The following is a 12793-nucleotide window of genomic DNA, read 5'->3' on the forward strand; positions in this document are numbered from 1 at the left end:
CCATTCTGCATTACAAAGTTACAGAGAGAGAACATTCACTATAAATCAATGAACACACAATAGCGCAAGTGTATTGCTTTAGAAGTATAAACAGTTAATTTGTGCACATAGGGTACATTATTACAGGATACCAGTATAATAATCTTTTGTAATGTCGGGAAAAGCTATAAACCCTAAGATTAAATTTCTTTATTGGGTGACTAATCATCCCAATATAATAAATATTTATTTATATTTTTACTCATTACAAACGTACGGAAGCGTAGTAGGGCCACGATGAAAACATATTTGGGGTCACTATCTCCTACGTAGGACATACTATCTCCTACGTAGGACTTAGTATCTCCTACGTAGGACTTAGTGGTGAGGTGAGGTGAAATTGGGTTTTACGTCGTGCTTGAGAATATTTCGCTCATATGACGACGTGCATGCGTGTGTATGTGTATGTGCGGCTGCTTGTACTAGCCCAGACTGAAGCTGTTTTTATAGTGCTAGCCCACTGAGATACCATGCCGCAGTGAAGCATGAATACCCCACTCAGACACATTATACTGACTCCAAGCCGACCAGTCCTTGTTTTCCCCCTTTAATGCCGAGCGCCAGGCAGGGACCAACAAGTACCATATTTTAACGTCTTTTGGTATGACGCGGTCGGGGATCGAACCCGCGACCTTCCGCTCTCCGGGCGGACGCTCTAACCACTACACCACAGAGGCGGTCACGTAGGACTTAGTATCACCTACATAGGACTTAGTATCACCTACGTAGGACATATTATCTCCTACGTAGGACGTACTATCTCCTACGTAGGACTTAGTATCTCTTACGTAGGACATACTATCTCCTACGTAGGACTTAGTATCACCTACGTAAGACTTAGTATCACCTACGTAGGACATATTATCTCCTACGTAGGACATGCTATCTCATACGCAGTACTTAATATCTCCTTCGTAGGGGTGGGATGGTTGGGGTGAGGTTGTGATATGAAACTCGGGTTATAACACGACCTCCGCAAGTTGTTGCTTGTCTTGATGAGGCTAGGTTTGATCGGATGCAACGCTCGTTTGCGGCTTTTTTCGTAATTGTTTACAGGTTGACTTGACTGGGATGGACAAGTGTTGAGTGCGGCGTAAAACAATACGAAATTCAAAAAGGCAAAGAATTGTCATTATATTTATTTGTATAAATATAACAGGATACGTACGCATAGATTGCCACCAATAGTCTAAGACACGTCTGTACACGCAGATTATGATTCATGTGCAACGACCTCTGAAATATCCAACGCATAATAGTAAAGTGTAACAAAGTGCAACATATAACAGTGAACTAACTGCAACGCGTAATAGTAAACTGAACGCAAGGCAGTAAAGTATAACAGTCGGTCCAACACAGTAATGCGCAACAACTAGTTGAACACACGACTCTAATAGTTAAGGAAACAGTAGACTCTAATAGTAAATTGAAACACATGATAGTAGACTCTAACAGTAAATGAAACACATAACTGTAGACTCTAATAGTGAATGAAACGAATGGCTGTAGACTCTCACAGTGACCGAGACAGTGAAACAGGAGATTGTGTGCGTGTCTGGGGATTTAAGTCGACCGTTTCAGTTTAATTTATATAAACGTATATCGATCATCTCCTACAGGAATTATTAAGTACTACGTAAGAGATACTATGTCCTACGTAGGAGTTACTGAGTCCTACGTAGGAGATACCCACTTAGGAGATACTACTATGTCCTACGTAGGAGATACTAAGTCCTACGTAGGAGATACCCACTTAGGAGATACTACTTTGTCCTACGTAGGAGATACCCACTTAGGAGATACTAACTCCTACGTAGGAGATACTAAGTCCTACGTAGGAGATACCCACTTAGGAGATACTACTTTGTCCTACGTAGGAGATACCCACTTAGGAGATACTAACTCCTACGTAGGAGATACTAAGTCCTACGTAGGAGATACTAAGTCCTACGTAGGAGATATTAAGTCCTACGTAGGAGATATTAAGTACTACGTAGGAGATAGTAAGACCAAAAAAACATTTTCACCGTGGCCCTGCTACGCTTCCGTAGTATCGTATGCATTCTCGAGATCAAAGAATATCGATACTGCATGTTGTTTATTTACTATAGCATTTTTTACAAAGGATTCTAAACGTACCAGATGATCAATGGTACTACGATTTTTCCTGAAACCACATTGGATATTTGTGATAAGGTTATTGGTTTCAAGATACCATGTTAATCGATTGTTTACCATTTGTTCCATGGTTTTACAGACACAACTCGTTAAAGAGATTGGTCTGTAATTAGACGGATCAGTATGATCCCGGCCAGGTTTTGGAATCGGGACTACAATGGCATTACGCCAGGAAGTTGGGAAATTCCCTGTAGTCCATATCATATCAAATATATTTAGCAGCGTTTCCAAACACGATTCGGGCAAATGCTTTAGGAGTGATAGTGGATATCATCAGCCCCTGTTGTTGTATCATGAGCCTGCCCAAGAGCGGTATGTAGCTCATGTAGTGAAAATAATTCATTATAATCTTCACCATTGTCTGAGTTAAAATTGATTCTTTTCTTCTCCTGTTGTTTCTGGTGTTTTTGAAACTCAGGGACATAATTTGATGACGAAAAATGTTTGGCAAGCGTTACGCCAAGTTTATTTGCTATGTCAGTTTTATGAGTTAAGAGATTATTACCATCCTTCAGATGGTGTACAGTAGATTTAGAACCTTTGCCCTTTATTCTTTGGACCATGTTCCACACCTTGGACATAGGTGTACGTGAATTTATTTTGGAATTTATTTATAGTTCCTCCAAGACTGACGCTTATTCTGTTTAAATGCGCGTCGATGCTTGGCATTTAAAATTTTAACTTTGTCTAAATTATGGACTGTAGGATGTTTGCGAAAAAACTTTTCAGCTTCCTTCCTACTCTTTCTGGCCTGTTTACACTCATTAGTAAACCATGGTTTACGAATATATGGAATTGTAGAGGACTTGGGGATAGTGTGGTCAGCAATAGCATTGAGTACATCGGAAAACAGCTGTATAGGATCTTCGCTGTTCACAAAAACATCATGTTTTAAGTGATCATCACATAGTGTCCTATATAATGACCAATCAGCCCTGGCGAAGTTCCTTCGCGATAAAGGTGGATCATCACCAGGGTTGATTGATTTGAGAATGGTAGGGAAGTGATCACTCCCACACGGGTCGTCATGAACCATCCATTTAAATTCATTATATAAGCGATTGAAGAAATCTTACGGAATGCTGTTCCATGACTGAACCAACGCTAACGTCAATTGCTGATTCTGGGCTTGACGTAAACGATGCTCCATTTCATCCCAAGCGTCCTCGATAGGGGACAGGTCCGGAGAAATAGCTGGCCAAGGTAGTACTAGAATGTTCTGTCGTCTCTGGAGATTTGTCACCACACGAGCGACATCCTGACGAGTATCATCTTGCTGAATCGAGTCGCCTGTGGTTGCACACCTGCACAGTTGGATTCAGATAACAACAGTCCCTGCAGGTATGGTGATCTGCCTTCAGTTGTTGGCGATCTATAGCCCATTTTTATACTGTATTGTTCTAATTTAAAATCCAATTTTAGAGAGATATGCTAGTTTTATTTCTTGATACTGTGATATTCTAGTCGGTTTTACTGTCCTTCGATGACAGGTGTTTTACTTTACATCTATTTATGGTGAATTCTAAGCTTGTTTTAGTCACGATATGGCTGAAATATTGCCGATATTTAAATTTTAACTCTCAGATAACAACAATACCTGCGACCCTCACTTCACTTAGATGATAACGTAGGCCCGATTCTATCAATTGCCTGACCATGGCCACGCCATGCTGTGTGCATGCACTTTGATAACATGCAACCTTCAAGGTAACCCAGTTAGCTGATAGATATTGTTCTAGTAAGTGATAAACACATGCGCGAGACAGCTTGATATGATTTTATCAGCATCTAACCTTACAGTCAAAATATAATATTCATCTCAGTATTTGGGAAAGGATTAAAGACAAAACAGCATGATTTAGAAAAAATGAAATGCAGACAAGCATGGAAAGTCAAGAATGCAAAAAACTGCCAGTATTAATTTCAATGAAGTTGTACAGTACATCTGTCGTAGACTTTGCTAGATAGCGTGACTATAGTGACTCAACGTCGAATATCGCGAAAACTGTGGCTTGTCGCGATTGTGGAGTGAAAGAGGTGCGATAGTGCTGCAAACTGCCGCCATCTTGTAAAGCGTTATCGCGACAATGACCAAACCGAGTTCCCTCTGGTAGTTTTTAGTCGCCCTTCCACAAGATAGGACTACAAACAAATACTGTCCTATAGTTAGTGAGGATAACTGTACCATATAATATTTACCAGATGTTGATAGGAGAAATACATTAACCACGTACCTCAACATCAATGTCGGTCCGAGTGCACGTCAGGTAATCTACCCGCTGCAGTGTGTGTTGCAAGTCACGCGCTGACCATGTGTTCAGAGACAGCCAATCACAGTTCATGTTGTTGATACAGGTGTTTACATCCCGGTACAAGGTGTGTTTCTCCAAACAGTTTGTGCTGTCCAGGGTAACTCTCACTCGAGCAATGATAACGCGACGTTCCCGTCGCCCGATATAAACTTTGTCACAGGTTTCATTGTCCAAAGATTTTCATCCAGCATGCAATATCTGAGTGTTATTCTTGTATAAATTTACTTTGTTAAATTTTTTAAAAATAGGCCAACATATTGCCAGAATAACTAAGTATGATTAATTATAACGTCATGCAAGTTCACGGTCCTAAACTAGGACCTAGATACTCAAAGTAAAACATATACTCTCCCAGACAAGAAACGCATAGGTGTATTTTCACGACTTCAATCTGCTTACTTTAAAGTTAGATAACACATGTAATTCTGGATCAGTTGGAGCCAAATTTCTCAGTATAGAAGATGAAATTCTGTTGGTACGCGCATCTTACAAAAAGTTACAATATGTGACGGCGTCCGTTCCAAGTTGGGCGTTGTCTCCAATATCTGTTGTGGCTACCATGAGCCCCCAAAACTGCTCTGCACCGTCTCGGCATGCACTGAACAAGTGTTCGAATTCCACCTTGTGGAATTCTGGCCCATTCCTCTTGCAATGCCTGTGGCAGCTGATCTTAATGTCTGGGGCACTGGTTGACGTTCAAGTTCGTGTCGGTCGCGGTCATCCCACAAATGCTCGATTTGGAAAGTCATGGAAGCACTGTAACGTTTTCATTCTGTAGAAACTGAATAGTCACATGCACTGTGTGAGGCCTGGCATTATCATGCTGGAACAACTCCCTCTGGCGGTCAATGAATCCTTAAGATTTCGTCTCTGTACCGAACAGCAGGTAAATTGCCCTGAAGGCTCATAGAGATAGTGTTCTGTGTGTAGGATATGGCTCCCCACATCATGGCACTCCCACTATCATATCGGTCATCCTGGGTGACACAATTCTGGACAAAACGTTTATTTCGACGTAGAGAGATTAGTACTCTTCCGATACGGCAGAGGAGCAGAAGCGTGATTCGTCCCTGAACCATACACGTCGCCAGTTTTGTAGATTCTAGAATCAAACGTTATTGCACCACTGGACCCGTCGATGTCGATGTAGTCGTCGCAGCACAGGTCCAAAGTGGGGTCTTCTGGGGTTCGTCTATGTCCATCTTCTCGTGAACGATTACAAATAGTTTGCGCCGACACTCTCCCCAAACCAGGCAGTGCAGTTGCTGTTGCTGTGACAGTTCAGTTCCGCAAATGAAGTACCCGGATGTACCTCTCCTGCGCTGCAGAGGCCGATCTTGCGTATAATTGATTTGTATATATCGGTCCTATAAACGACTCCCTGGCCTCCAGACGTTCAATGGCAATGTATGGATTTACACGAGGGAGTCGTGGCATAACGATATTCCTTCATTTAGCTTTACATTTACAGAAATCCCTTCATCGATTAAAGCCGAATATTTCAACGATGGTTTTAAATGCCAATAGTCAAGCCCTGTCGTAACCCGCCAGTTTGATCTGCTGCCCTCTGTGCGGGAGATAGTGATAACACTGTTTCTCCAATACTCTGTTCCTCATTACTAAAATGGCAGATTGTATAACATTACTTTACTTTACAGCAACGCCGGTTTATTGGGGAAAGCGACGCATTTGCATTAAAAATACGCTTTTCATGCTGAAAAACGTTTGTTCAGTCTCATGTGCACGTAATAACATTTTAATTCGTCTTTTTCTGTCAGCCATGAAGCATCACTCATATTCCTTACTCATGTTTATTACCAAGCTATTTCTGCACCTGGGTGGGGTAGCCTAGTGGTTAAAGCTTTCGCTCGTCACTCCGAAGACCTGGGTTCGATTCCCCACATGGGTACAATGTGTGAAGCCCATTTCTGGTGTCTCCTTCCGTGATATTGCTGGAATATTGCTAAAAGCGGCGTGAAACCATACACACACTCACTCACTCACTTACTAAAAATGAATTATCTAATATGTATTCAGTTTACAGCAACCATAAATTGACAACACATCAGATTCAGGCAGTAATTGTACCACCAAATCCCTGTCTCAAAGATTAACCATAAACTTTAATGGACTTCCTCGATATCCACAGAAAGAGTTTGAGACATGTGGAATTCATACCATGTGGATTCTCAAAAACTCAAGGGATTTGCTTACATTTTCACAATCTCAGAAAAACCGAGTTCCGTTCTGTGAAAACATTGTATTTTCCAACATTGTTTACAATTATCCTACATGACAAACATAAGGAAAAACTACATCCCTCATTCATGGGGCGTTTGTTAATAAATGCAGTGAACACAGATATACCTACATGTCTATCTTCAGAGGTTCAGGCAATTTGTGAAAAATACAAGCAAATGTCATTTGAAATTCATAGAGAAAACAATACGTGAAATGCTGGATTTTCTCATCGACAGTCTTTACGTTGAAGCAGATGTAATGGTCTTTCCATAACAATGGATAACTATTTCAAATCCTCAATTATGAATGATCTTTTTGCCTATGATTATTGGCTAAACTCACTCACCATCACCGGGTGGCCTATAACCCGTATTTATATTGTATTGTCGTGTATTGTTGTGTTATTTGAAAAGGACAGGCTAGTTTTACTGTACTTTGTCGAAAGAATGTTTTCAGTAACTTCGTGTATTAGAACTATACTTTGTTTTAGTCACGATATGGCTGAAATATTGCCGATGTGACTCTAAATCTTAGTTCACTCACTCACTCATTCAAGTAGTGTGACGAAAGTAGTTATCATTTAATTACTCTGATTAGATTCCTTTCGTTAGGTGTCAAATAATTCCATTAGAATCAATATAATTACTCAAATCTGATACCTCTGCGTGAAGAACAAAGTAAGTGTAAATGTTTGACACTGCATAGAACCAAATGCCTGTTGTATCCCGACTTCTCAGTTTATTGTCGAAGTAAATCAGTGAGGCTGCGGACAGGAACGGCATCGGAAGCCATGTTTAAACGCTAAACGTTCCTTTCCGTGGTGGCGATGTCTCTGTACTAACCACTAGAAACGATTTTGATACTGACTTGTAGATACACAAATCTACCCACCGCCCCATAGTGTTTTCCGGACGGCGTCCATCCAAATCTGGTTGAGCAAAGTGCTTGAGTCGTGGTTTAACGACAAATGCAATTATGACACTTGGCTTCGAATATACGTTACTAGTATCAATTCAATTCAATTCAGTTTCTTTATTCAGCATACGGCCCATGTACAAAATAATACAAATATTAGAACGTATATTGCAAAATGTTGCACAAATATATTGTGTTATGAAACTGTATATTTATGTTACTTTGTACTGTATATATACATTTGGCAAAATATATTTAAGTATCGAGTTGGAAGATGTTTTATCCGATAAGCGCACAGAAAGTTGCTCGATCGAACAAATAAAATAACATCGCTCGTTTCAAGGCAAACGGTACGGTAGCCATAGGTTTCTGGGGAACCCAGCGAAGTGCGGCACTTGAGATGAAATATAAATATTATAAATTTGGGGAATCGAAAATTAAACTCGTTTTGTATTTCATTATCAGTGACAGTTTCATCAGTCAAGCAGGACCACAGCTTCTCCAATCTTGAAGAAGCACTTACGTCTGAAATGAGGAAAGTATTGTTGAGGTAGGCAGCAGCAATACTTGGAAACGTTAACATGATTGCGAGGGAACACTTTAGGTATATTCTGCCATGGAAAATAGGAGCTTTCATTAATTTGAGTTGCCCTTTCAGAACATCACGGCTTGATTAACAGACTTATGCGCAAAGTCACATTGGCTGTTTTTGTATAAGCTACTCAGCTGTTTAAGTAGGATTTTGTTCTTGTCGAAACCAATATCAACATATAATATCAATACACGATTTAATACCAAATGTATGCATCTCAATTATTAATTACATAAGTCAGCGATGTCAGCAGTGCCAATGTAAAAGAGTAACACATAGAGAGTTGTCAAACTTCCATATTAGTGTGAAAGCTTCGTTGAACCGGAAGCTGGCAGGGGTAACCGAGGCGAAGAACGATTTGACATCTTAAATATATTGTACGAGGGTAATTATTAAATATGAGGATGGAAATCAAAGAGCACAGTCTGTGAGTAAATGGGTGTCTGGCTTTGATGGTGGCGATATTTTATTTTGATATTAAACATATTTTTCGAAACGAAGTGAGGGAAGTACACTGCCAATCTTTGCTCGCATCGCTCGCATATAAAAAGACTGGTCATTTTTCTCTCTTTTGCGCAACCCTATTTGCGCTACTGTTTGCCTTTGGGCCAAGAAAGAATTGAACCTTTAGAGATCTTATCAATTATAGGGACCATAACCAACAGTAACCTGCCTAATACGAACGCGAAAATCCAGATTAGACCTAAGAATTACAAACGCGATCAAAACGTTATTGAACTGAAAAAACGTCGCCAAAGCACAGCCAACTTAAAACCACAACTGTTTTAGCCATCACCATCGTACGGAAGCGTAGTAAGGCCACGGTGAAAATGTTTTTTGGTCTTACTATCTCCTACGTAGGACTTAATATCTCCTACGTAGGACTTACTATCTCCTACGTAGGACTTAGTATCTCCTACGTAGGACTTAGTATCTCCTACGTAGGACTTAGTATCTCCTACGTAGGACTTAGTATCTCCTACGTAGGACTTAGTATCTCCTACGTAGGACTTAGTAACCATGTCCTACGTAGGACTTAGTATCTCCTACGTAGGACTTACTATCTCCTACGTAGGACTTAGTATCTCCTACGTAGGACTTAGTATCTCCTACGTAGGACTTAATATCTCCTACGCAGGACTTACCATCTCCTACGTACGACATACTATCTCCTACGCAGGACTTACTATCTCCTACGTAGGACTTAGTATCTCCTACGTAGGACTTAGTATCTCCTACGTAGGACTTAGTATCTCCTACGTAGGACTTAGTATCCCCTACGTAGGACTTAATATCTCCTACGTAGGACTTAGTATCTCCTACGTAGGACTTAGTATCTCCTACGTAGGACATACTATCTCCTACGTAGGACTTAGTATCTCCTACGTAGGGCTTAGTATCTCCTACGTAGGACTTAATATCTCCTACGCAGGACTTACCATCTCCTACGTACGACATACTATCTCCTACGCAGGACTTACTATCTCCTACGTAGGACTTAGTATCTCCTACGTAGGCCTTAGTATCTCCTACGTAGGACTTACTATCTCCTACGTAGGACTTAGTATCTCCTACGTAGGACTTACTATCTCCTACGTAGGACTTACTATCTCCTACGTAGGACTTAGTATCTCCTACGTAGGAGATGATAAATAGCTAGTGCAGGATAGTCCATTTGCCCATTCTTTCATGATGTACTTTGTGTTTGAACAGGTTCTTTACTATGAGTGTTGACGATATTGTGGAATACCTTCGGTCTCGCGATGTGCCTCAGCGAGCACTCGAGAAATTACGGACAGAAAAGGTAAGTTAGTATTCATTTCTTTCTGGATGTGTCATTGAGTCAGCTTTGTCAGTATGTTGGTCATATGGTAGATTAAGTGTTCAAAACAAACAATTGTGTCTTTCAACAAAGAAATGAAAAGACGAACCTAAGACAAAATGAACAGGTGCAAAGTTTTTCGATTTCTATACTCCTCACAAAAAATTAAGCAACAAGTATTTTCAGTGTAATATTCTTATCAATCTCGATAGCGATTTTTGCCGACATGTTACTGAAAGGTAAATATTGAAAGAATACATAACATTAAGTGACTGTCAAATTGTTTTATCTCATAACATTGACAACATCACTCGAACACAACCACCCTCAGAAACAACATGCAAAATGTGTGGCATGAATGTGCTCCCCTCTTCACACATGCACCCTGATTGGTGTAAACCTACCTGTAATCATTCCTCTGGCACAACAAGCGGGTCCTAACTTCATTTTTATGGATGAAAATGCCCGTCTATGGATGATAATGCCCGAGAAAGAGTTGTTAACGATGTTGTTTAGATCAACAACATCACACATATGGACTGGCCTGCAAGGTCACTTGATCTGAATCCAATTGAACATGCTTGGGACATTATTGGTAGTCGTGTTTACGGTCTCCATGTTCACCCTCAGACTCTGGATGACCTTGAGCAGGCGTTACAGAGAGAATGGCAGAACATTTCACAACAGCAACTTTAAAGGCTCATTTGGTCAATGCAAAGACCTGTGGAGGCTTGCATTTGTGCTCATGGTAGTCATACTCGTTACTGAACACTGCTTCACTGTCCAAAGCTGACTTGAACCTTAATGTTAACATTTTGCTCCATCAGTGCAGCACATTTTGCACGACTGTTTCACGGGTACATGCTGTTGATGATTTGTAAGTCTATTATTGCTCAAAACTATTTCATTTCATTTTGCTAATCGTGTGTACATAGGTTTCCCCTTTCTATTGCATCATTCAGTGATTTGCAATTTCAATAAATGAAATTGTAATGAGACTACAAATTTGTGTTGCTTAACATTTTGTGAGGAGTATATAACTGGATGAAGTAACCATACTGGATAAAATAGCAACACTAAAGTATCCACAGAATATTTCGTCTTTCTAGTCAAATATTATGTATGTCTCACTGAGGTACGTGGAAAAGTATATGTGGAAAATATGAACTGTTTTTTTACATGTCAAGAGATAAAAAGATATGAGGTTTTACTGAAACCTCTCGTCATTAAAATAGCGTCATTTACTCAATATTGTGACATTGGTATCTTCATATGGCGTCATATCAGTTATCAGTAAGGTCACACGATTGTTTTAGGCTTCATTCTACTGCGATAAATTACACAACTGAATTCATTGAAGTGGCATGATATGTCATTGCAGGAAAATGTCACTTTCCTTTGTATGAGAAAACTTAGTTTTACACCTCTTTGCATGTCAGGTGAGGTGACATGGGATATAACGTCGTACTTCCGAATATTTCGCTTATATGGCGACGTGCATGCGTGTGTATGTGTGGATGCTTGTACTAGCCCATAGTTAAGCTGGTTTTATAGTGCTCGCTCACTGTCCTTGTTGTACCCATTAATGTCGAGGACCAACAAGTGCACATGCCATGTTTTAACGTCTATTGGTACGACGCGATCGGGGATCGAACCCGCCACCTTCCACTCTCCGGGCCGATGCTCTAGCCACAACACCACGGAGGCGGTCCCTTAACATGTGTTAGATTTGGTTACAATGTGGTTACCGTGATATCACACAACGATGGAAGTGAGATAGCAAATGGTACAGATAGACAGATAGACAGACAGACAGACACACACACACACAGACAGGCAGACAGACAGACAGACAGACAGACAGACACACACATAGATAGATAGATAGATAGATAGATAGATAGATAGATAGATAGATAGATAGATAGATAGATAGATAGATAAGATAAGATAAGATAAGATAAGATAAGATAAGATAAGATAGATAGATTATGATAGATAGAGATTCCGTGGCAACAAATTTGACTTCTGATGGAACGGGTGCGTTTTTTCCAGAGCAGATCTTGAAAACTGTTAAGTGTTTCTTTATCAAACTTGACATATACATAGATGGTAATAGTGAAGAACCGGTGTCTTTTGATACTTCGAGATTTCTGAAATTCTGTTTATTGAGTTTCCGTAGCAACAGGTGTGACCTACACTTAAAATGGTGTTGGTTACACCTTCCAGAGCAAAAAAAGTGTACAATATTTCTTCACAAAACGTGGTACTTAGATAGTTCTAGTGGTAAACTGGTGTCTTTTGATAGTTTTTGAATTCTGAAAAAAATATTACTCAAAGAAAACACTAAATAATGTCAGTTGTTCAAATAGAATGTATCATTGCGGGGCATACGAAAAGCAAGATTAATGAATGTTAACTTTTTTATTGTGAATAACACGACGTTTCGGAGTGTGTGCCTGCTCCTTCATCAGGTGTGTAGTCGGCTAAGGATTGGGTCTTTTGGTAGAGGTCGGGCTGGAGGGTGTGTTCAAGTTGAGCTCTGGTGCTGTCGATCAGGGTATGGCGGTAGGCTTTCCGTGAGCGTAGGTGCTGGATCTGGTGCTGGAGTATTCTCGAGCTGGCATGGTGAAGGATCTTGTTGATGACGGGGGAACGTAGAGACGATGGTGGTTCCTCTGGGGTCGAGGTTGT

The 12793-nt window shown here is 40.3% G+C and overlaps 1 protein-coding gene across 1 annotated transcript in view; it reads right to left on the reverse strand.

The window, feature by feature from the left end:
• The window catches only part of LOC124286844, a 71883-nt gene extending 67380 nt beyond the window's left edge, over positions 1–4503 (reverse strand). The window contains exon 1 of the mRNA XM_046723286.1: positions 4452–4503. The gene's annotated coding sequence lies outside the window, so the exon portion shown is untranslated. The remainder of the gene's footprint in view (positions 1–4451) is intronic.
• Between the last annotated feature and the right edge of the window lie 8290 nt (positions 4504–12793).

The sequence above is a fragment of the Haliotis rubra genome, unplaced genomic scaffold (genome assembly GCF_003918875.1).
Source record: "Haliotis rubra isolate DU_JTF1 unplaced genomic scaffold, ASM391887v1 Scf393, whole genome shotgun sequence".
NCBI lineage: Eukaryota > Metazoa > Mollusca > Gastropoda > Lepetellida > Haliotidae > Haliotis > Haliotis rubra.